This window comes from Schistocerca gregaria, chromosome 4 (assembly GCF_023897955.1).
Source record: "Schistocerca gregaria isolate iqSchGreg1 chromosome 4, iqSchGreg1.2, whole genome shotgun sequence".
Taxonomy (NCBI): Eukaryota; Metazoa; Arthropoda; class Insecta; order Orthoptera; family Acrididae; genus Schistocerca; species Schistocerca gregaria.
The window spans coordinates 403,196,593-403,222,859 of NC_064923.1; the positions used below are offsets into that span (position 1 = coordinate 403,196,593).

Sequence of the window (26,267 nt, forward strand, 5' to 3'; positions counted from 1 at the left end):
ATTCCATCATGGTTGTGGAATTCCCAACCACTTAGAGGTATGCTAAGTGTATTTTTTAAAGCACTATAGAATTACCAAGTCGGTCCTCTCTGATACACCAGGAAGGAGATGGTGGGGCAACATCTACCGTGTGACAGAATAATAACGACAATAAATCCACTTTATTTAAACAAATACCATTCCACCTTTCCGCTGCAAAACCGAGTCCACTTGGATGTGCTGAGAAGCACTCAATGCCACACACAGCAGCTGTCATCACATGGAAAGGGCACATATACACTTAAATCATCATTCGTTCCGTGGTAATTCTCACAGTTAGATGTTTGAGATTACGGAAGCTGCACGCTCATTTCCCAGTATCCCCACACTAGTAACTCCAGATGCTCAGAGGTCGGAGAGAGTGCCGCTATGCCTGCCCAGCCGTCAGCTGATCGGTTCGAGAGGCTCCACAGTAGCTTGCACCTTAAGTCGGAAATTTCCAGTTGTTCTGGCGACCAGCTCCCTCCACCACACATCCACAAATCAAGCGATATCGTCCTAGGAAACCAGCCATATATTTATATATTACGATCGTAGCGCCAGTCCCACATTTGACAATGAGCAAATTATCGGAAATACCTCCTCCTGATGACTGTGCTTCTGGAAATAGCAACTTCTCATGCAAATCTACATCCTTCTTATGACTGTACATAGTTTTCCATGTAAAATCTTTTATACCTCTTACAGATATCAATGAGTTGAAATCGCAATTTTCCACATCAAATCTACACCTCCCTGTTGACCTGAGATAGTCCCACCCACATAATTTTCTTCGCACATGTTGGACCTCTGACCACAATAACTTTACACTCCAGTACACACACACATCCGATTATCGTTTTTATATGTGTATAGTGTCTGAAAAAATTCCGATATATCCACCCCCCCCCCCCCCCCCCACACACACACACACACATCAGAGTTGTTTCAGTTCTCCTAGGTTCCAGGAAATTATTTAACATTAAGGTCTTCCAGCCAATTTGTTTCGAGAACAGCCTACAGACTGCCACATCTTGGAGTCTTCGTTTTCATAATTGGAGTGATTTTAAGACAGTGGCATGGGTGTGTGATGTGCTGCAATCTCTGTGCATACATTTGCTAGACGGTTGTTGTGTGTGGAAGAGACTGTGTCTTGTTCATGGAGTTCGTACAGCATGGGGAGTAATTCGACATTTCAAACATCGCTGCTACTCATTTCTCTATTTTCTCATAATATGCCGTAGTTTCATGCATTTTCCGTAGCTGACGATCCTCTTATAGGACCGATGCGAGCAAAGCATATTTCTGAACTGCAATCGGACGTAAAAGGTAGGCGTCGGCCGTTGTGGCAGAGAGGTTCTAGGCGCTTCAGTCTGGAACCGCGCGAGCGCTACGGTCGCTGGTTGGAATCCTGCCTCCGGCATGGATGTGTGTGATGTCGTTAGGTTAGTTAGGTTTAAGTAGTTCTAAGTTCTAGGGGACTGATGACCTCAGATGTTAAAGTCCCATAGCGCTCAGAGCCATTTGAACCATTTGAAGGTGGACACTATACATCTCCAGAAGGCTGTATGGTGCATTATCACAAAGAATCTATGTTTGCTTCCTTTGTTGTAGTAGTTTCATTATCTTAAAAGCTTCTCACCATAGTGGTTGGGATAGAAAGGTTTCAGGGTTGATGGATGTCAAGTTATGGAAATAAATTTCGTGCATTGCAGTATTAACAATGTTGCGTTCCATGGAAGTAATATATATCAGAAACCTAACTGCTCTAACATTATAGGATGCTTAAGTGCAGAGCCGTGTACCCTTAAGAGTGTGTGTTCATGTTCTATGGTCATTTCTCTTTCCAGTACCTTCTTCATATGGGATCCAAACACTACAACAATACTACAGAATTAATAGCACAAGTGAATTGTTTAGCATATGGATCTTACAGCCAATCAGATTCGAACAGACTGCAGGTACTTTCATTCAGCACTTCTGGGGGATGCTGAATCCCGCCAAGACTCTCTCAAACAAGTGTTGTATGCACAGGCATATGGGACTATGACATAGTCAACAGCGCTGTCGCCGACGAAAGGGTTGGAAAATCACCAATATGGATTCATGTATTGTAATAAATATCGCAGTCGATAGTGTGACCAAAAAAATGTGAAGATCTGCTTAGGGAAGCCAATCTTCTGCGTATCCATTATGTTACAGCCGTATTGCTGTCGTCTTTGTTAACTAGAGCTCACGCAGTTGAACCCTTGCATTGGTATATTGTGCAGGTGTTTACAAAATCAATCTATAACCCCTCATGATCACATTCAAACTTCGTCCATCTGGAGCTCCATCATGCGTAAACACTACGTTTATTTTTCTTCTTCTTATTCTTCTTCTTCTTCTTCTTCTTAATCGTCACCACAACACTCTCAAATGTTTGAGGCTCGTGTGTACTATACACCAACAAGGAGTGCTAGCCTCATCATCCACGGAAGCACTGTTGATTATCATATAGTGCCGGATGCCTGTTCTTCACAACATTTGTTTGAGAGAGACTTGGTGGGATGCAGCACCATCCAGAATTGGTGACTGAAAATACCTTCGGTCTGTTCTCGAATCTGATTGTCTGGAAGACCTAAATAGTAAATAATTTCCTAGAACTGAGGAGAATCGAGATACCTAGCCTGTGTGTGTGTGTGTGGGGGGGGGGGGGGGGAGTGTAAAGTTACTGTGGTCAGTGTTCCAACATGTGCAAAGAAAATTATGTGGATGGGACTATGTCCAGTCGTTAGAAACGTATGGATTTGGCGTGGAAAATTGCGATTTCAATGTATCGATAGCTGTAAGATGTATAAAAGATTTTACATGAAAAATTATGTCCATGTGATAAGAAGGATATAGATTTACAGTAATATTTCCAGAACCACAGTCACCAGGAGGAGGTATGTCCGATACTTTGCTCATTGTCAAATGTCCCCAGATCGGGGCTACATTCGTAATATTTAATTGTAATTACACTGATAAATTTGTGGCCAGTTTCCTAGGACGACACTGCTTGACATGCAGGTGCATCGCAGAGGTAGCTGGTGGCCAGAACAAATGGACATTCGTGGCTTAAGGTGCGAGCCACTGCTGAGTCTCGTGAGCCAGTCAGGCTGCATACAAGCATGCAGTTGGCCCGCCTGTGTGGCCCTCTGGGCGGGTGTATAGCGAACCAATACTAAGTTTGTTTAAATAAAGGTGGATTTGTTGTTGTTACCATTCTAGCACACGGTAGACACTTTCTCCTCCATCTTCCTCCTGGTGCAGCAGAGAGAACCACTTGGGAATTCTATAGCACCTTAAAAAATATACTTAGCCTACCTGTAGGTGGTCGGGAATTACACATCTGCGATGGTATAAATTCCTGTCGAAATTTGAAACTATAACTGCAATTTTATACAGCACCGCTTCCAAATATGCTGTCAAATTCCCGACTGATCAATTTATTGTTTCCGATAGTGGTAATGTGAGCCCATTTCATTGGTCTGTAGCAGGATCGAATCACAATGACCTGCTGGAATTGCCCAGTTCCGTCGGAATGGACAGTGGACATGAATGCATGCAGGTGATCAGACAGAATGCCTACATATGTCACCTCTCAAAGTCGTGTCGAGACAAATCTGAGATTCCCATATCATTCCAACTGCACACGCCCCAACCATTAAAGAGCCTCCACCAGCCTGAACAGTCCCCTGCTGATATGCAGGATCCATGGATTCATGATGTTGTAGCCATATCCGTACACATCCATCCACTCGATACAATTTGAAACGAGACTCGTTCGACCAGGCTACATGTTTTCAATCATCAACAGTTCAATGTCGGTGTTAACTGGCCGAGGCAAGGTGTAAAGCTTTGTGTTGTCAGTCATCAAGGGTACACGAGTGTGTCTTTGGCTCTAAAAGCCCGTATCGATGATATTTCATTGAATTGTTCGCATGTTGACACTTGTTGATGGCCCAGCATTGAAATGTGCAGCAATTTGCGGAAGGGTTGCACTTCTGTCACGATGAACGCTTCTCTTCAGTCGTCGATGGTCCCGTTCTTGCAGAATATTTTTCCATCCGCAGTTATCTCCGAGATTTGATGATGTACCGGATTCCTGATATTCACGCTACACTTGTGTAATGCTCATAAGGGAAAAATCTCCACTTCATCGCTATCTTGGAGATGCCGTGTCCCATCACTCCTGCGCCGACTGTAACACCATGTTCAAAGTCACTTAGATCTTGGTAACCTGCCATTGTAACAGCAGCAACCAATCTAACAACTGCGTCAGGCACTTTTAGTCTTGAATAGGCGTTGCCGACTGCAGCACCATATTCTGCCCGTTTACATGTCTCTGTATTTTAATAGGCATGTCTATACCAGTTTCTTTGGCGCCTCAGTGTATGTGCAGATTGTTTCTTGTTGACGATTTCATGATAGTATTTCTTGTGTGATCGGAAAAAGGTGAGATATTTATGTATTTAATTACTTATTTTCAATGTATTTTACATGAACTGCATCTTACAAAATTGAATTTTGTAAATAAACAATATATTTTATACCCTCTGCAATGTAGGTAAAATGCCTCTCGTGGGATCCTTCCAGTCCACCAGCTCAGCACAGACTGAGTGAATTTTCCTGCTAATTTTTTCTTGGAGGGATGGAAGTGAAACATGGACGATAAATAGTTTGGACAAGAAGCGAATAGAAGCTTTCGAAATGTGGTGTTACAGAAGAATGGTGAAGATTAGATGGGTTGATCACATAACTAATGACGAGGTATGAATAGAATTGGGGAGAAGAGGATTTTGTGGCACAAATTGGCAAGAAGAAAGGACCGGTTGGTAGGACATGTTCTGAGGCATCAAGGAATCACAAATTTAGCAAAAGAGAGAGAGAGAGAGAGAGAGAGAGAGAGAGAGAGAGAGAGAGAGAGAGGTTCAAATGGCTCTGAGCACTATGGGACTTAACATCTGTGATCATCAGTCCCCTAGAACTTAGAACTACTTAAACCTAACTAACCTATGGACATCACACACATCCATGCCCGAGGCAGGATTCGAACCTGCGACCGTAGCAGTCACGCGGTTCCGGACTGAGCGCCTAGAACCGCTAGACTACCACGGCCGGCCCAAATTTAGCATTGGAGGACAGCGTGGAGGGTAAAAATCGTAGAGGCAGACCAAGAGATGAGTACACTAAGCAGATTCAGAAGGATGTAGGCTGCAGTAGGTACTGGGAGATGAAGACGCTTGCACAGGATAGAGTAGCATGGAGAGCTGCATCAAACTAGTCTGAGGACTGACGACCACAACAAAATGGGGATGGAGGGGCTGGGGGGGGGGGGGGGGGGGTTGGGACGTCCTTTGGTGATCGATCTGTGCACTAGTTGAGGCGGTCCCTGCACATCAAGAACAACACACACACACACACACACACACACACACACACACGAATATTTTCCAAGAAAACACTCCCCATCTGGAGCAGTGTAAATCTGTAATTAGGACATGTATTTTATAAACAAGGTAATACTTGCTCCTTTCAGTCAAACACCTCAGCACAGATGGTATGGTATGTTTCCCGCTTTTCTTGCACGTGGAGAGAGGCTGAGCGTCTTCCACAAATTTCCAGTAGAGTATCACCCAAAATAAAAATAAAGCAGATTACAGAGTACCTGATGGCTCAACACAAAAATTTTGTCTCAAGTACAGATAGTGTTGAGGATCAGTGGACAAAGTTCAAAACAATCGTACAATATGCGTTAGATGAGTATGTGCCAAGCAAGATCGTAAGAGATGGAAAAGAGCCACCGTGGTACAACAACCGAGTTAGAAAACTGCTGCGGAAGCAAAGGGAACTTCACAGCAAACATAAACATAGCCAAAGCCTTGCAGACAAACAAAAATTACGCGAAGCGAAATGTAGTGTGAGGAAGGCTATGCGACTGGCTTTCGATGAATTCGAAAGTAAAGTTCTATGTACTGACTTGGCAGAAAATCCTAAGAAATTTTGGTCCTATGTCAAAGCGGTAGGTGGATCAAAACAAAATGTCCAGACACTCTGTGACCAAAATGGTACTGAAACAGAGGATGACAGACTAAAGGCCGAAATACTAAATGTCTTCTTCCAAACCTGTTTCACAGAGGAAGACTGCACTGTGCTTCCTTCTCTAGATTGTCGCACAGTTGACAAAATGGTAGATATCGAAATAGACGACAGAGGGATAGAGAAACAATTAAAATCGTTCAAAAGAGGAAAGGCCGCTGGTCCTGATGGGATACCAGTTCGATTTTACACAGAGTACGCGAAGGAACTTGCCCCCCTTCTTGCAGCGGTGTACCGTAGGTCTCTAGAAGAGCGAAGCGTTCCAAAGGATTGGAAAAGGGCACAGGTCATCCCCGTTTTCAAGAAGGGACGTCGAACAGATGTGCAGAACTATAGACCTATATCTCTAACGTCGATCAGTTGTAGAATTTTGGAACACGTATTATGTTCGAGTATAATGTCTTTTCTGGAGACTAGAAATCTACTCTGTAGGAATCAGCATGGGTTTCGAAAAAGACGGTCGTGTGAAACCCAGCTCGCGCTATTCGTCCACGAGACTCAGAGGGCCTTAGACACGGGTTCACAGGTAGATGCCGTGTTTCTTGACTTCCGCAAGGCGTTTGACACAGTTCCCCACAGTCGTTTAATGAACAAAGTAAGAGCATATGGACTATCAGATCAATTGTGTGATTGGATTGAGGAGTTCCTAGATAACAGAACGCAGCATGTCATTCTCAATGGAGAGAAGTCTTCCGAAGTAAGAGTGATTTCAGGTGTGCCGCAGGGGAGTGTCATAGGACCGTTTCTATTCACAATATACATAAATGACCTGGTGGATGACATCGGAAGTTCGCTGAGGCTTTTTGCAGATGATGCTGTGGTGTATCGAGAGGTTGCAACAATGGAAAATTGTACTGAAATGCAGGAGGATCTGCAGCGAATTGACGTATGGTGCACGGAATGGCAAATGAATCTCAATGTAGAAAAGTGTAATGTGATGCGAATACATAGAAAGATAGGTCCCTTATCATTTAGCTACAAAATAGCAGGTCAGCAACTGGAAGCAGTTAATTCCATAAATTATCTGGGAGTACGCATTAGGAGTGATTTAAAATGGAATGATCATATAAAGTTGATCGTCGGTAAAGCAGATGCCAGACTGAGATTCATTGGAAGAATCCTACGGAAATGCAATCCGACAACAAAGGAAGTAGGTTACAGTACGCTTGTTCGCCCACTGCTTGAATACTGCTCAGCAGTGTGGGATCCGCACCAGATGGGGTTGATGGAGGAGATAGAGAAGATCCAACGGAGAGCAGCGCGCTTCGTTACAGGATCATTTAGTAATCGCGAAAGCGTTACGGAGATGATAGATAAACTCCAGTGGAAGACTCTGCAGGAGAGACGCTCAGTAGCTCGGTACGGGCTTTTGTTAAAGTTTCGAGAACATACCTTAACCGAAGAGTCAAGCAGTATATTGCTCCCTCCTACGTATATCTCTCGAAGAGACCATGAGGATAAAATCAGAGAGATTAGAGCCCACACAGAAGCATACCGACAATCCTTCTTTCCACGTACAATACGAGACTGAAATAGAAGGGAGAACCGATAGAGGTACTCAGGGTACCCTCCGCCACACACCGTCAGGTGGCTTGCGGAGTATGGATGCAGATGTAGATGTAGAAACTATCCCATGTCTTTCCTCTTCAGCAGCTCAGCATAGACTGCAAATCTCCAGACGCTGGAGGGTTAGGGGATGTGGGGGAGGGGAGGCCTGAGGGATTTCTGAGAGGAAAAGGCATTAATTAATTGATCACTTTAATTTATTGGTCAATTAATTTGACATCGAAAGTGTATCGATGTGGGCGAGGGGTGAGAGGTTGGGTGTTGCATAGAGGGGTAGGGGAGGATGTAGGAGTAGGGGAGTTGTGCGGTAATAAATCAACACCCAGGGGCTCATTAATCTATTAATCTCTTGGGGGGTCATAAATCAAACTCGTAAGCCACTGATGTACAGGACCCGCACTAATAAAATGCGCTGACACAACCATTGCCCTGCTACTCCCATGTGTGGAAGCTCCTAGAAAAACTGACATTGCGAAATTGCATCTGTCATTGTCACATGGGACCAGCAACTAGAGTGATGGTACGACATGATACTGTGTTTCGACTCACCGGTAATTTGGACAGCAGCGGTTACTTTTCTGATGTGTTAAAGGGGCTGGGATCAATTAGACGGCGACTGATTGCGAGCCCGAAATTTTTTTTTAACATTAAGTAATCTTATCTGACATCCAAGCTTAGTCCGATACCGTGCCCAGCTAGCTTAGAGCCACTGTTGCTACCAGAAGGTACACTCTTGTTTACTACATTTTGCACTAAGTGTACGCCCAAATCGCCTACAAATTTAGCCATGTGTTCTTCCTACTGTACTATACACGCACGATGAGTAAAATTTCATAATTAGCTATCCTCCCTAGTGTTCGATTTTTAATGGCAACCAGTTTAACAATATGCAAACACATGACTATTATCACACTCTGAACGGAGGTCTGAATGAAAACGGCATGCAGTCAGAACTCCCGTACTTGATTCAGCAAGTATTTGTACAAACCACGACGGTACTCAGGAGAATTACAGAAAGTTGAGACTAAGTGAAAGCAGGTAACTTACTTTTTACTAATTCACGTGTGTGAAAAACTGGAATAAAAATAATTACAAATTAGTAATAAAATATTGTACGAAACTGCTGAAAGAAAGAAGGGAAATTGGGGTTTAACGTCCCATCCATAACGAGGTCATTAGACGCGGATAACGAGCTTCAATTCCAGTGTGCCAACCACTGCACAACATGGCTTGGCCATGAAAATGTTGCAATGGCAAGAGCTGTACGTAACCCTGTATCAGTATTCGTTGCAGTCTCACATATATTCCACTTGTAGAACAAATTGTACGGTACGGTGTCGTATTCTGTTGCGATTATACGAAGCATTGGGCAACCATGCTCTAACAATGAATTGTATTCGGGAAAGTCCAATCAAAACCGAACACCCGCCACAACGGAACCATGAAATAGTTCCATCCAAAAGTAATCACCACTTGCGTTAAAACATTTATCGCCCTGGGAGACGAGACGATCAATAGCTGTTTCCCAGAACGCGGTCGGCCGCTGACGCATCCACAACTGCGCCCACTTCCTCGTCCGACTGAAAGCGACGTCCACGCATGTTTTTCTTCAGATCGTCAGGGAGGTGAAACCCACACGGTGTAAGGTCCACGCGATACGGAGGATGTTGCAGTGTTCCCTAATCAAATCGCTGACGCGTAGCCTTCGTGCGCATAGCAGTGTTGGGACGAACGTTATCGTGCAACAGTATGATTCCGTCCGACCGCATTCCGACAGCCCGAGGACAAACGACAGAGCCAACCGTGGAAACATGCCACAGTTCCCCCCACCAAAGATATTCAAAACCGTTTACACAAGTTCCGTTAAGGTCATGATGACCTCCTTTGACTGCAGGAGCCCTCTGCTCGTCGAGTCCACCGTGTAGAATTACAATCAAAGCACAGTGCTGTAAAGACACTTCGCACAAACTGCAACTCGCTCTGGAATGTCGGGACTGAATCATCCTGTCGCACGATAACGCTCGCACCCCCCACAGCCAACCCGACGACGGTTGCACTTCACCGATTTTCACATCTTTGGCGACCTGACAAAAGATATGCGTGGACGCCAGTTTCAGTCGGTCGAGAAAGTGGAAGAGCGGGTGCGCCTAGGGTTCCGTCAGCGGACCACAGTCTACGAAACAGGAATTGATCGTATCTTTCTCCTGTGAGATAAATGTCTTCAGCATGTATGGTGATTACTTTTAAATGGAAACATTCTATGGTCCCGTTGTGGCGGATGTTCGGTTTCATTTGACTGCTCCTTATATAAATATATAAGTGGAACACAATTTGACTTCTTAATGAGTTTTGCGTGTGATCGGTCATCATTAGATATGTAAAAATTAGAATATTTAGCGGCATCAGATAGTCATCACTAGAAGTCAGCTTATGATACAATAACTTAACATTTGTTGAAGCAGGGGCAACACGTTAGTGGGTTGCAAATACCATTCGATATCACAACTGAACACAAAGTTGCGTTGGATTTTCAAAGTTTATTGTAAGATCATCGGTCTGGTGTATGATCAAAAAACAGTTGTGGGAGCTACCACATTTGACTGATATTGAAGAGTGATATGGAAACGTGCAAATCACGTACTATTTTAATCTTCTGTAACACTACATTAAATAAACGAAAAATTTCGTTCAAATTGAACTCACCCTGTTCATTTAATAAATTTTGCGGCTTCCCCTTCTTTCCCACAAATATCTCCAGTTCTTCTAGCACACGTAACAACGAGCCTTTATTTGTTGTGTAGGATAAGCTCATTCTATCCTGAATTTCACCTAAGGTATTCTTGGCTGCGTTTATATGTTTGTGTGATGCCTTGCGATTAGAGATTCATAGCGTCTATGAGACGGCCCTCCTGTTTGGCCGATTTATGTTTTCGAAATCTCTGCAACCCATTTTGCACACCCATTGCTCACTGTACACTGATGTGACAAAAGTCACGGGATAGCGATGTGAAATTATACAGATGACGGTAGTATTGCTTACACAAGGTAATAAAGGGCAGAGCATTGGCGGAGCAGTCATTTTTATTCACGTGATTCCTGTGGAAGTGTTTCCGACTCGATTATGGTCGAACGACGAGAATCAACAGTTTATGAATACGGAATGGTAGTTTGAACTAGACGCTTGGAACGGACTGGGTTATTAATTGGATATGGTTATGTTCGTTTACTTGGAGGCCATGTTTCCACACAACGATGAAATTTTTATGGATGACAATACGCCATGGGGCCAAAATTGTTCGTTATTGCTTTGAAGAATATTCTGCATAGATCGAGCGAAACATTTGGCCACACAGATCGCCAGAAATGTATCCCATCGATCATTTATGAGACATATTCGAGAGGTCAATTCGTGCACAAAATCCTGCACTGGCAACATTTTCGCAATTATGGACGGCTATAGATACAGCATTGATCAATATTTCTGCACGGGACTTCCCCCAACGACTTGTCGACTACACGCCACATCGAATTGCTGCACTGCGCCGGGCAAAAGGCGGTCCGACACGATATTTGGAGGTATCCCGACTTTCACCTCCGTGTATTTATCCCTGCGTAAACTAACATTAGAGATACAACGCACAGCAGTTCCTGTTTAAGGGGTGTGGTATCCAGGACTTGTTTAAGGCCCTAGCGACACAAGGGTCCACATAGGACGCCAAAAACACCCTTGGTGCAAAATTAATACACTGGGTGTATCGTAATTATTAACGTTAAACAACCAGTTTCCACGTGCACTAGATTTGAATTTTTTATGAAGTTCTTACCAAGGGCCCGAGGGACGGCAAATAAAGTATGAGGGAAGGTGGGAAAGGCATGGTACGGTGGGGGGGGGAGGGGGGTCCCAAATGATACGTTGCTTCAGCGGACCAATATCCTCGAACTGGACGATTTCATGGTACTTTTAACTTCCGAACGTGTTGCCACTTCAGAAATTTAATACAACAGCTGATTTATAGTGGTTAACTTTATATGATGTTGATAAATACTCTCATTTTTTACAGATCTTATAATGCACACGTTCGAATTTTGTCGCAGGAACCACGCAATTAAAAAATCCTATTTTAACTGCGAAGCTTTGTAGAGATTCTGTGATAGTCTTAGACTGTCTCGCCGCTGTTTTAAGTTATGCCAAAGACGGTAGTTAAAGAAAAAGCAACTGATGAGATCTATGAAACCACTTTAGACGATGATGTATGTTAATTTGTCAAGACTATCCCCCACTGTGAGCTGCATCTTCTAATGCAATGATTCCCGATTCACCCGACTTACGCCACGTAGCAAGATTTGCAAAGAAAATGGTTCAAATGGCTCTGAGCACTATGGGACTCAACTGCTTAGGTCATCAGTCCACTATAACTTAGAACTACTTAAACCTAACTAACCTAAGGACATCAAACACATCTATGCCCGAGGCAGGATTCGAACCTGCGACCGTAGCAGTCGCGCCTAGAACCGCGAGACCACCGCGGCCGGCAGCAAGATTTGCATCAGGAGCAAAGGCGTGAAGTAAGACGCTTGCCTGGGCACCATAATCGCCAGATTGTTTGTTGTCAAGCCACAGTGATTTTAAGCATTTTTAACTGCTCAGGGTAAATATATGTCAGTCTGTAGAATGATACAGACTATTTGGATACTAACACTGACATTACAAAATATTATTTCGTCCTTATCATACAGTAAATGTCGAATGTTTGTTTCGATCACAAATATTTCAGACAATAATCGCATTACGTGCGCGAGTCTGTGACAGTATGGCACTTCTTTTTCCAAATACTTTGCAGACTTCATAGCCTGATATACGTGTTTTTGGGGTACTGTTATAACCTCATTAGGCCCTGATAATGTCATGAGAAAATAACTTGTTTTCAGTAAACTCTCTCTCCAATACACGCTGCGGGGGCAGAGGAGGGGCAATTTATATGAAAACGACGAAACTGCTTTCTTCTGTCAATTATCTCACTCCTGTCTATAACATCAAATTAACGTTGCGAGAAAACTGACTTGACCTTGCGTCAAGAATAGGAAATAACATCTGAGTCAACACCTAAAAAGTCTGCCAAGGGAAAGCAACAAATAATAGAATTCCCAATATCACGTTACTCACAGAATGAAGATTAGATTAGATTCGCCTGATTCCGTGTACCATGGATCCGTATCGAGGAGATCCTCGTGCAGGCGGAACTTACCTGATTTTTGAGGCATTATGAGATATTAAAAAAGAATTACCGCAATAATAATCAGTAATAATAATACATACATACGAACTGCAGATCAACTATTTCTGTTTAGAAATTCGTCGACGGAGTAGGAGGAATTGCCCACAAGTCGGTCTTAGCTCCTCTTAAAAAGAACTACATTTGTATCTAAATTTTTATGCTATCTGACAAGTTATTGAAAATGTGTATTCTTGAATAGTGATCCCTTTTCGTACTTTATGAAGTGCTTTTAAGTCTTTGGGTAGATTTTCTTGATCATAGTATTAATATTGTAAACTGAGCCGTTAGTTGGAAAAAGAGATATATTATTTACTAGAAGTTTCATTAAGGTGTAAATACACTCCTGGAAATTGAAATAAGAACACCGTGAATTCATTGTCCCAGGAAGGGGAAACTTTATTGACACATTCCTGGGGTCAGATACATCACATGATCACACTGACAGAACCACAGGCACATAGACACAGGCAACAGAGCATGCACAATGTCGGCACTAGTACAGTGTATATCCACCTTTCGCAGCAATGCAGGCTGCTATTCTCCCATGGAGACGATCGTAGAGATGCTGGATGTAGTCCTGTGTAATGGCTTGCCATGCCATTTCCACCTGGGGCCTCAGTTGGACCAGCGTTCGTGCTGGACGTGCAGACCGCGTGAGACGACACTTCATCCAGTCCCAAACATGCTCAATGGGGGACAGATCCGGAGATCTTGCTAGCCAGGGTAGTTGACTTACACCTTCTAGAGCACGTTGGGTGGCACGGGACACATGCGGACGTGCATTGTCCTGTTGGAACAGCAAGTTCCCTTGCCGGTCTAGGAATGGTAGAACGATGGGTTCGATGACGGTTTGGATGTACCGTGCACTATTCAGTGTCCCCTCGACGATCACCAGAGGTGTACGGCCAGTGTAGGAGATCGCTCCCCACACCATGATGCCGGGTGTTGGCCCTGTGTGCCTCGGTCGTATGCAGTCCTGATTGTGGCGCTCACCTGCACGGCGCCAAACACGCATACGACCATCATTGGCACCAAGGCAGAAGCGACTCTCATCGCAGAAGACGACACGTCTCCATTCGTCCCTCCATTCACGCCTGTCGCGACACCACTGGAGGCGGGCTGCACGATGTTGGGGCGTGAGTGGAAGACGGCCTAACGGTGTGCGGGACCGTAGCCCAGCTTCATGGAGACGGTTGCGAATGGTCCTCGCCGATACCCCAGGAGCAACAGTGTCCCTAATTTGCTGGGAAGTGGCGGTGCGGTCCCCTACGGCACTGCGTAGGATCCTACGGTGTTGGCGTGCATCCGTGCGTCGCTGCGGTCCGGTCCCAGGTCGACGGGCACGTGCACCACTGGCGACAACATCGATATACTGTGGAGACCTCACGCCCCACGTGTTGAGCAATTCGGCGGTACGTCCACCCGGCCTCCCGCATGCCCACTATACGTCCTCGCTCAAAGTCCGTCAACTGCACATACGGTTCACGTCCACGCTGTCGCGGCATGCTACCAGTGTTAAAGACTGCGGTGGAGCTCCGTATGCCACGGCAAACTGGCTGACACTGACGGCGGCGGTGCACAAATGCTGCGCAGCTAGCGCCATTCGACGGCCAACACCGCGGTTCCTGGTGTGTCCGCTGTGCCGTGCGTGTGATCATTGCTTGTACAGCCCTCTCGCAGTGTCCGGAGCAAGTATGGTGGGTCTGACACACCGGTGTCAATGTGTTCTTTCCATTTCCAGGAGTGTATACTGATAAGTACTAATAGTATATCCAGTTCCTTGTACAAGCTTCTCCATGCTTTTCGTCAATCCACATTATAAATAATGCGTATTACACGTCTTTGGACACTGAAAACTTTTGTTTGACTTTGAGTTCGCCAAAACAAGATACCGTATGACATTATGGAATGAAAATATGCAAAGTATGCCATCTTTTTTATTTTTATGTCTACAATGTCTGATAACACTCGCACTGCTAACAAGGATTTCTTTAGGTGTTGTAACAATTCTGTGGCATGCTGCTTCGAAATGAATTTTTTATCAAGTTGTAATTCTAGGAATTTAACTCTGTCAGCCTCTTCTATCTGCGCTTCATACTTCATTCATATGGTGAGTTGAAACTTCTTACACGTTCTGAGATGTATGTAGTGAGTCTTTCCAAAGTTTAATGAGAGTAAGTTGGTTACAAACCATTCATTAATGTCAATGAAAATGCAATTAGCAGAATTTTCTGAAACTATCGAAGACTTTTGATTATTGCAATACTTGTATCATATGCAAATAAAACAAGCAATGTAAAGTATACAAGAAAAAGCAATGGCCCTAAGCCGGACCCTTCTGGAGTAATACACGTAGTTACTCCATACTCTGATAATGACAGATACTCTCTCGTGCTGAAACACTTTGTTTACGCCGGCCGCGGTGGCCACGCGGCTCTAGACGCTTCAGTCCGGAACCGCGCGACTGCTACGGCCGCAGGTTCGATTGCTGCTCCGGACATGGATGTGGGTAATGTCCTTAGATTAGTTAGGTTTAAGTAGTTCTAAGTTCTAGGGGACTGATGACCTCCGGTGTTAAGTCCTATAGTGCTCAGAGCCACTTGAACCACTTTAAAGTTTACAACATATGATTTTAAACATTTTGCAGTGTTCCCAGTGAGGCCACAGTATTCTGTTTTACTTAAGAAGTTGATGTAATCCACATAGTGAAATACCTTTGACTGATTACATAAACTACAAGTAGCTTGTAATTAATTACGTAACGAGTATGTTATGTGTAAATGTCTTCTCAGCATCGGAGCCTTTGAGAAATCCAAACTGTGTCTTGGTCAGTATGTTATTCCAGCTCAGATGGTTAAGAAGCAAGCTAAAGTGAAACTGGTCAGTTGTTTGGTTGCGTTCCTTTATCGTCCTCCTTGAACGGTGGTTCTACGTCAACTAATCAAGAAATGTTCACATAATAACAGACTAGTTGCACAAATAACGTTAAGGTTTTATTAAACCCACAAGAACACTCATTTAACTACATCTGATAATGTTTCATCAAAGCTCTACAATTCTTTGATTTTTAAGATTTTATTGTACGTATTACTTCTTTTAGCAAAATGCATGACGCATTTATTGCACTACAGTTATTTGTAAAACCTGGTCTCGGGTATTCTATGGTGTTATTTACTGCCCCTGTGAATAACATCCTATCAATAACAGATATGTAGCACTTGTTAGAGAGATTTGCCACACTATACTCATCTGCTACCACCCCAACATCTATTCTCTGAGCAATACGCTTCTGTTCCCTCCTAGTACTACCAGTCTGCTATTTCACTATATCCCATATTGCTTTAGATTTCTTGCCTGACGTTAGTACCTTCTTCTCACAGTCCATTTGCTAAGATGTCTCAATCACTTTCCTTAATATTCTGCAGTATTCCTTGTAATGAGGTAAACCATGAACATTTTCTATTTTACTATCTGAAGAGGTGTACTGGCGGACAGATCAGAACTCGACTCCGGTACATTATTGCCTCGTCAAGTGTGCATATTCGTGATGACACAGTGTGTGATGTAGTTCTATACGAAAACCGCTTTTTCAAATAGGAAATGGAACAGTGCCATATCAAAGTAAAATAGTAGTAATATAAACTACAGGAAAACGAACACAATAAAGCAAAGGTCTAACATGAGTGAAGCTTATTTACATATTATACATTTGGACATTATAATAATATAGCATCACAAAGTAAAGATAATCACTAATGGACAGTATTAGAAAAGGAAGACAAAAGGTATTAACACCTTGTTGACTATGGGAGGGGACACGAAATAGGAAGTAGATTTTCCAAATGGTTACCTTAAGCGATTTAAGGAAACCACAGAAAATCTAAATCTGGAGTATGTGGACCCCAGTTTCCTCGAAGGAGAGGTCTATGCCGTAACTAATTTGCCGCCCATTTGGTTGTCAAGGACAAAGGTTTCAGTGTATTGTGTACCCATGTCTAGCTACAACGCAGTCCTGGAATATGACAGCTGTTTTCTTGGAAGAGGTGTTTCCGCTTGGCCGTCTTAATGGATCAAGACATGTTTTCAGTAATGAATAAGAGGGCAGCCTGCACGTGTCAAATGGAAGCGTGTCTCAAGATCATGCAAATAACTAGGTGAGCTGTTGGAACACCCCGAAAGCATTCGGGCTGTCTTTGGTTGTAGAGAAGGGGTAGAACGAGCTCTTGTTGTTCTGTGTACATTCCTATCCTGCCCTGTTACATGTTGCCACAACAAACACTGGAGACGTGCAGTCATTGTTGACATACACAACATATTTTCACTAACCATATACATAAAATTTGTTTTTCTCTGGGACGATCAACGACACTTCCCGAAAATAAAGTAGTTCCAATCCTCTAGTACCCACCAATGTTTTCAGGTAAATAACGGAACTGGTAGCATCTCAGTTATTCCCAATAGGGAAATCCCACGGCCCCACTACCAGTTCGCTTGGTAATGGGCTGAAAAGAATCGCGATTCTATAATGGGCCCGATCTAAAACAGCCTGCTCAGTTGAGAAAGTACAGTACAAAATAAACAAAAATATTGAATACAAAAGGTATGAGAAGGAAGCCCAGCGAGCGGCAGCCTTTATCGTACATCTGGTTTCAGCAAACAGATTACGGTGGTAATAACAGATACTGGCTTGCATTGTGCTGTTATCACCTTTCAGAATCCTGGTCGGACCACTGGTTTTTCAGTCTGTGTTTCAACCCAGCTTTCACCTCAAATAAGCGACACGTGGTTCGGACTCTGCTTCAAGCTTTAGCTAGGTCCCCTTTCCCCGGTTGAGTAACTGGGGTAGGTTACGGACAAGTAATCATCATCATCATCATCCAGTTATATGCCGCCGTCGTCTGGAGGCAGGACGGTGAGCTTGTCACCACCTTCAACAGTCGGCACCAACATTCAAACACAACCGATTTATTAAGAGGCCTCACTACTTCAATAACATGTCCAATCGTCAATATATTGGCCTCTGAGAGCGAGTATTGACATATTATCAATAATAGAAGTGTTGACGTGCAGTACTGACTGTCTCAACAATATTCTGACGATTGTCCAAAACTGGGCAGTTTCCCAATATTCGTCATTCAGATATTGACAGACTTTTATGAACCAGATGAGCCGCGCTGCGTTAGTAAGCACCGTTACTGTTTTCAGTTGGTCTTTCTGCTTAACATTTCTCAGATTAAATTTATAGAGTAACCTTTTAACACAAAACAATTTTAATAGGACTATGAAGGGGTAGCCGGTGTATGTACTACTTTAGAGTGGTCAACGAAGGACTTACTGGGGCACACTGCTTTCTGTATTAAATTGAGAACATAGAACGCCCATTAGCTAGTTGAATTACACAGTAGCGTAGAGAAAGGCTGGTACATCGAAAAGTACGTCATAAATATGGAATGACTAGTAGTCTGGGAAATACATAGGAACCTCACCACATTACCACAAAAAATACGATTATCGTTAATTAACTAAATATATCACCGAAGGGTAGATACAATTACTTCACAGGTTTCAATAACAATTTTGGTAACTGTGTTTGCTGATATTACCGCATCAAACTTTAAGCATTCGAATTACCTGCTAGTCGCCGGAATTCTGAAAATTATACACAATCTCTCGTAGACTGCGATTGCCTGTCTCTTTACGTGTTTCACTTCTTTATTACATGTCTTACCAGCTGTACCCGGCCACACGTTGCTGTGGCTCAGTTTGTCCAAATGGAAAACAAAGAAAAGAGAAAGCTCACGTTTCTAATGTATGTGGGGACTGGATATAAGTATTAATCTCTCCCTCTCTTTCACCATCTACTCCCCCTCCCCCTGTCTGCCTGTCGTTTCTATCTCCTCTCTCTGTCCATTTTCTCTTCCCTTCCCCCCCCCCCCCCCCCGCCAATTTCTCTCTCTCTTGTAATAGTGTAGCAGTATTCTAATCATTAAGCCGATAAGCCAGAAATACAACTTTCCTGTTTTCTGTGAAAACAAGTCTGCGAGGAAGAGAACAAAACAGTACATTGGTGTGTATACAATATCTGTTGAAATATATAATGAGAACCAATATATATATGGCAGAAACAATTTGTCTAATGGTTAAAATGTAATGCTATCGTAGTTATAACTGGCTGCAAGAAAGGACCAAATGTTCATTAGAGTATCGCATAAAAATTTAAAGTAAATCTTTTACGAACATTAAAGAGGTTTTGATAACAATGTTGTTCCTACTCATATATATTGTAAAAATGGGTGTGTATATAAAAAAAGAAAACACGCTTGCACGCACCATTTTTGTCAAAATTTCAATGCAATCTGTGAAGAATTTTAAGAGATTTACGGTTTTGAACAAAAGAAACATGAGATATTTCCTAACAAATTATCCCCTTTATATAAAGGGTGCCCAAAGCAAAGTTTATATCTGATGTGCCAAAATAAAATAGAGGTTGCAGTCTATGACATCTTTATTAATGAAACTTCCTGGCAGATTAAAACTGTGTGCCCGACCGAGACTCGAACTCGGGACCTTTGCCTTTCGCGGGCAAGTGCTCTACCAACTGAGCTATCGAAGCACGACTCACGCCCGGTACTCACAGTTTTACTTCTGCCAGTATCTCGTCTCGTACCTTCCAAACTTTATAGAAGCTCTCATTCTGGATCTTTATTAATTATTGAAATATACAGTTTAGGAATTTAATTCAGGAAAGTAACGTCATTTAAATGCAATCCAGCAAGCCTATGGCATTCATTTAAACGACGAACAAAATTTTATATGCCGGCTCGGCACGTAGACAATAGGATGGCTGGCGCTTTTCTACGGAAATTTCTTTCAGTTGCTCCAGAGAATCTGAATTATTGACATACACTTAAGATTTAACAGGGCCCTATAAGAAATAATCCACGAGGCTGAAATCTGGACTGCAAGTGGGCCAATTTATGTCACTCCTCCTGGAGATCAATTGGACAGGGAAAGTTTCACGAACTCTGTAAGTATAGACGCAATGGTCGTGTGTGCTGTGGCTCCGTCTTGTTGAAACCTTGTTCTTAGGTTTTGCGGTTCAGGCACCAAAATGTCATTTAACATCATCACATGCCGTTCCGAATTCACTGTATCTGCACGACCGCTCTCACCCTAGAAAAAATACGAGGGCCAATTATTCCTCGAGCCCACATCGCACTCCATACAATAACTTTTGGCGAATGAAGGGGTTTCTCATGTTCCTTCTTGACGTGACCGTTCAGATGAAAATGAGCCTATTCAGAAAACAAGACGTTGTTACTTGAAGGGCACTCATCAACGAACTGCGGCCTATGTTTGGCATCTTGAGGTTTAATTCCTGCACCAGTTCGATTTTATAAGTGCGCAGTTTAAGATCATTTTGCAGAATTTGGCATTGTTGTTGTGGTCTTCAGTCCTGAGACTGGTATCATGCAGCTCTCCATGCTACTCTATCCTGTGCAAGCTTCTTCATCTCCCAGTACTTACTGCAACCTACATCCTTCTGAATCTGCGTAGTGTATTCATCTCTTGGTCTCCCTATACGATTTTTACCCTCCAGTACTAAATTGGTGATCCCTTGATGGCTCAGAACATGTCCTACCAACCGATTCCTTCTTCTAGTCAAGTTGTGCCACAAACTCCTCTTCTCCCCAATTCTATCCAATACCTCATCATTAGTTATGTGATCTACCCATCTAATCTTCAGCATTCTTTTGTAGCTCCACATTTCGAAAGCTTCTATTCTCTTCTTGTCCAAACTAGTTATCGTCCATGTTTCACTTCCATACATGCCTACACTCCATACAAAAACTTTCAGAAACGACTTTATGACACTTAAATCAATACTCTATGTTAACAAATTTCTCTTCTTCAGAAACGCTTTTCTTCTCATTGCCAGTCTACATTTTATATCCTCTCTACTTCGACCATCATCAGTTATTTTGCTCCCCAAATAGCAAAACTCCTTTACTACTTTAAGTGTCTCATTTCCTAATCTAATTCCCTCAGCTTCACCCAACTTAAGTCGACAATATTCCATTATCCTCGTTTTGCTTTTGTTGATGTTCATCTTATACCTTCCTTTCAAGACACTGTCAATTCCGTTCAACTGCTCTTCCAAGTCCTTTGAGGTTCAATGACATTGTAATTCTGTCAGAAACAGCAAAGTTTTCATTTCTTCTCCATGGATTTTAATGCCTACTCCAAATTTTAACTTTTATTTCCTTTACTGCTTGCTCAATATACAGATTGAATAACATCGGGGATAGGTTACAACCCTATCTCACTCCCTCCCCAACCGCTGCTTCCCTTTCATGCCCCTCGACTCTTACAACTGCCATCTGGTTTCTGTACAAATTGTAAATAGCCTTTCGCTCCCTGTATTTTACCCCTATCACCTTCATAATTTGAAAGAGAGTATTCCAGTCAACATTATGAAAAGCTTTCTCTAAATCTACAAATGCTAGAAACGCAGGTTTGCCTTTCCTTAATCTTTCTTCTAAGAAAAGTCGTAGGGTCAGTATTGCCTCACGTGTTGCAACATTTCTACGGAGAATTTGGTGCAGTGATGAAATATTCGCGTTTAAAGAACTTACACACATACGAATGGAGAGGTTAGGATAGTCACGAAACAGGCTGATTAACACTGCAACTCGACTAGATTTCCAGAAAGCGTTTGACACGATGTTCCACTGCAGACTGTTAACGAAGGATGCATACGGAATATGTTCTCAAATGTGTGAGTCGTCCAAAGACTTTTTAACCCAGTACATGTCCTCTATGACTAGAGTTCATCGCAGACAAGGGTATCGCCAGGAACGCCTCAGGACCTCTCATCTTCTTTATGACATAAATGATCTGATGAATAGAGTTAACATTCATCTGCAACTCTTTGTTGATGCTGTAGAATACGGGAAACCATTGTTGTTGAGTGCAGTAGAAGGATACAAGTCGACTCAGACAGAATTTCTGTTTGGTGTCATGAATTGTAAATTGATGTAACTGTAGAAAAAAAATAGGCATATCGTTGCAAATCGATATGAAATGGAACGAACACTTAAGGACGGTATTCGGGAAATCGAATGGTCGACTTTATTGGGGTAATTTTAGGAACGTGTAGCTCACATACAAAGGAGACTGCTAATAGAACGCTAGTGCTACTTATTCTCGAGTACTGCTGGAATATTTGGGTCCCCACGAGTTCACATTAAAGGATGGAGTGAAAACTATTCAGAGGCGTGCTGCTAGATTTGTTACTGGTAGGTTCGGTCAACGCGTATCACGGAGATGGTCCGTACATTCATATGGGACGACGGTCTTTTCGGAAAACAATATTTGGAAAATTTAGAGAACCGACATTTGCAGCCGACTGCAGAACGACTCTGCTGCAACCACGGTACATTTCCTGTATGGCCTGCGACGGCAAGAGAGAAATTAGGGCTCATACGGGGTCATATAGACAGTCGCTAAGTGTGAGTGGAAAAGAAAGGGAAATGACTAGTAGTGAAACGAAGTACCCTCCGCCATGGAGGATATGGTGGCCTGCGGAATACGTACATAGGTGAAGATAAAACGAAAATAGTCTACGAAACTTTAGGTCTGCAGTAAGTCATCGTTGTACAGTAGATAACATACCCTTTATCAGAAAATACAAGATTTACTTTGGAACAATGGACTTAAGAAGACATGTCCGATAAGGGCGTGATAAAGACACTATGAGAACAGATAAACGGAAAGTCGCTGCACAGCTCAGGGCTGAGAAACGCGGAGCGGAGCCATCAGCCTCATCCAGGTCATGCATACGAGTATATACCGCGAATGCGGAACTTTGAAATCAACATCAAAGTCACGTGGCGGGTGGAATGTGGCTGATTCACAGTCAGTACACGCTATGTGAACTGGAGCTGCCACTTCTAGTGATCTCTCATAGCTGCAATCAAGAACAGTTTTGATGTCTATTGTTTAATGCTAGCAAACCTGTCAATGCTTTGCAATTGCTAAATGTGTGTGGGAATCGGAAACACGTCCTTACCTTCTCCTCCCCATCTCTTTGTACTACTTCTTCCTCCTCCTCCTCCTCCTCGCTCTTTTCACCTCCTCTACCCCCTCTATCTACCCATCTCCTCCTTCCTCTCTTCCTGTCCATCTCCTCCTACCGTCTCTCTACGTTCACTTCAAAATTATATGTAAGGAGAAAGAATATAACATTGGAGAAACAATTTGTCTGGTGGTTTAAATGCTTTTCTCTTACAGTTAACAGTTTCTCGCAGTTGCTTTTAACAGAAAACTTGTACGTTGTTGTTTAAAGAAATATATAACCTATGTCCGTCCGAATGTTTATCAGAGAATCATGTAAAAATTTGAAATAAATCTGCCAAGAACTTTGAGATTTTTGGTAACAACATTTCCCTTTATATGCCATACATATTTATACAGGGTGATTCAGAAATGCATGTAAATATTTTAAAGGTGTATTTGTGAGGTAAATATAAGACAAAAATGTTCTATAAATGTTTTTCCATAAACGTTTAATTCCAGAGTTATCGTTAAAATACGAAAGTCATGTCCGTATCAAAACGACGTCAGGTTGGTTGGTTGATTGATTGGGGTTGAAGGGACCAAACAGCAAGGTCATCAGTCCCTTGTTACAAAGGCGGTCAGTTCCGACAGAGGGACAGCTCAGAAGAGTCAAAAACGATAAAAGGTAAAAGGTAAAAGGCTAAAAAAGTGCAGTTGTGTCTTCAATGATAAAAACACAAGGAGGGAAGTCAGTAAATGGGCAACCTCAAGAGAGGAAATATCCCACCTGTGATGCAGTACAAGCAAGACCACATGCTATTTAAAAGCGTTCAACCGCCAGAGTGTAAAAGGGCGGATTGTAGAAGGGATTAAACAAACCTAAAAGGCGATAAAAACAGTAAAAGGGAAAAAAGAAGGAACATGGCCAGGGAGGGGAGTCAGGAATCTCCAAGCACAGCCTACAGTGGGAGACATCCCAACCCTCACCGCCCTGCCCCTACTCCAGAGGGAGATGAAAATCCTTAAAACTGAGAATAAAAATCACTTTCACGGAGGAAACTGAGAACCAGTTCAACCATCCGGGAATCGTCTGCTAATATTAAGGGTAAAGTGCAGGGAAGTCTGTACTTAGTACGCAAAGCTAAAAGAAGGGGGCATTCCACCAAAATGTGGGCCACTGACTGGAAAGCTCCACAACCACAAAGTGGGGGTGGCTCACCACGCAAAAGAAAACCATGGGTCAGCCTGGTATGGCCGATGCGAAGACGACAGAGGGTGGTTGAGTCCTTTCGCGAGAGGCGTAAGGAAGAACGCCATGGGACAGGTGTCACCTTAATCGCACGAAGTTTATTAGACAAGGAGGTAGCCTCCCAGGATGTGGCCCATGATTGCGCAAAGTGGGATTTGAGATGAAGCCGTAAATCCGCCACAGGAGGGGTGACAGGGAATGGGGGATAAGTGACTGCTCCCCCAGCCAAACGATCAGCAAGCTCATTTCCTTGGATGCCCACATGGCCAGGGACCCAAAGGAAGCTAACAGAACAAGCAGCATGGTGGAGATCAGCGAGATGGTCATGGATGGAGGAGACCAAGGGATGACGGGAGAAACACTGGTCAAGTGCCTGAAGGCCACTCATTGAGTCTGTACATAACAAAACGCGATTGAGCTTGGACTGTTTAATAAAGGCCAGGGCCCGGGAGACCGCCATCAATTCCGCAGTGAACACCCCACATGCATTTGGCAGGAGATGATTTTCCATGCCTACAGAGGAGGTGAAGGCATAGCCCACACGATCAGCAGATTTAGAGCCATCAGTGTAAAAAACAACAGCATCCCGAAACTCAGATAAAATGCGGCGGAAAAAACAACGGAACACCATCGGGGGAACGGAATCTTTCGGACCTCGGCAGAGATCCATCCGAACTCGGGGCCGAGGAACTAACCAAGGAGGTGTGTTGGGGAGGGAACGTGGGATACAGGAAAAGGAAGGAAGCTGAAAATCACGGCGAAGAGACGCTAGGCGGAGCCCAACCGGTAAACCCGCCCGAGGGCGGGAGTCAGGTGGGCGACTTCCTTGGGCGGGGAACAGGATAGAATAGGAAGGATGAGTGGGAGAGGAACGGACAGCGATTGCATACGAAACCAGAAGCTGGGAGCGCCGAACGGAAAGGGGGGGGGGATCCCAGCCTCAACCAGGAGACTATCAACAGGGCTAGTCGGGAAGGCACCGATGGCCAAACGGATACCACGATGGTGGACCGGATCCAAGAGGCGCAATGTAGAAGGGGCAGCTGAACCGTAAACTTGACAACCATAGTCCAAGCGAGACAACACTAAGGCCCGATAAAGGTGGAGGAGAGTGGAACGGTCAGCACCCCAAGAGGTGTGGGCAAGGAAGCGAAGGACGTTTAGTTTACGGAAACATCCTATCTTCAGGCGTCTGATATGAGGCAGCCAAGTGAGCTTGTTGTCGAAAAGAAGGCCAAGGAAACGAAACTGTGGGACCACAGGTAATCGTTGTGCATTGAGATAGAGCTCTGGATCGGGGTGGACTGTCACACGGCGACAAAAGTGGACCACTCGCGATTTTAAAGGAGAAAACTGAAATCCGTGTGAGATGGTCCATGCAGAGGCACGCCGTATAGCACCCTGGAGCTGCCGCTCTGCAGCGGCCATCGAAGAGGAACTAACCCAAATGCAGAAATCATCCACATACAGAGCAGGAGTGACCAAAGGACCGACGGAGGCCACAAGTCCATCTATAGCAATGAGGAACAGAAGTACACTCAATACGGAACCCTGAGGGATGCCATTCTCCTGGGTTCGCGGAGAACTTAAAACTGTACCAACCCTAACCCTAAACGAACGATGAAACAAGAACTGGCGGATAAAAATCGGGAGTGGGCCCCGAAGACCCCACTCATGAAGTGTAAGTAGGATATGATGGCGCCAAGCCGTATCATAGGCCTTGCGAAGGTCGAAAAATACAGCAACCAAATGGCGGCGCTGGGAAAAGGCCTGCCGAACTGCGGATTCCAAGCGAAGTAAATGATCGATCGGAGACCGTCCCTCTCGGAAGCCACACTGGTAAGGGGACAACAGACGCCGAGATTCGAGGACCCAAGTGAGCCGACGGGCTACCATCCGTTCAAGTAACTTACAAACAACGTTCGTCAGACTAATTGGCCGATAGCTGTCGACGAACAGGGGGTTCTTACCGGGCT

General features: G+C 43.7%; 1 protein-coding gene and 1 non-coding gene across 2 annotated transcripts in view; both read right to left on the bottom strand.

The window, feature by feature from the left end:
- Window positions 1–26,267, bottom strand: part of LOC126267504 (cytosolic non-specific dipeptidase) — a 180,350-nt gene that overhangs the window by 114,398 nt on the left and 39,685 nt on the right. The window lies entirely within an intron of this gene.
- On the bottom strand, window positions 19,523–19,597 carry Trnas-cga (transfer RNA serine (anticodon CGA)). Its single transcript has one exon. It is a non-coding gene; the product is annotated as a tRNA-Ser (tRNA).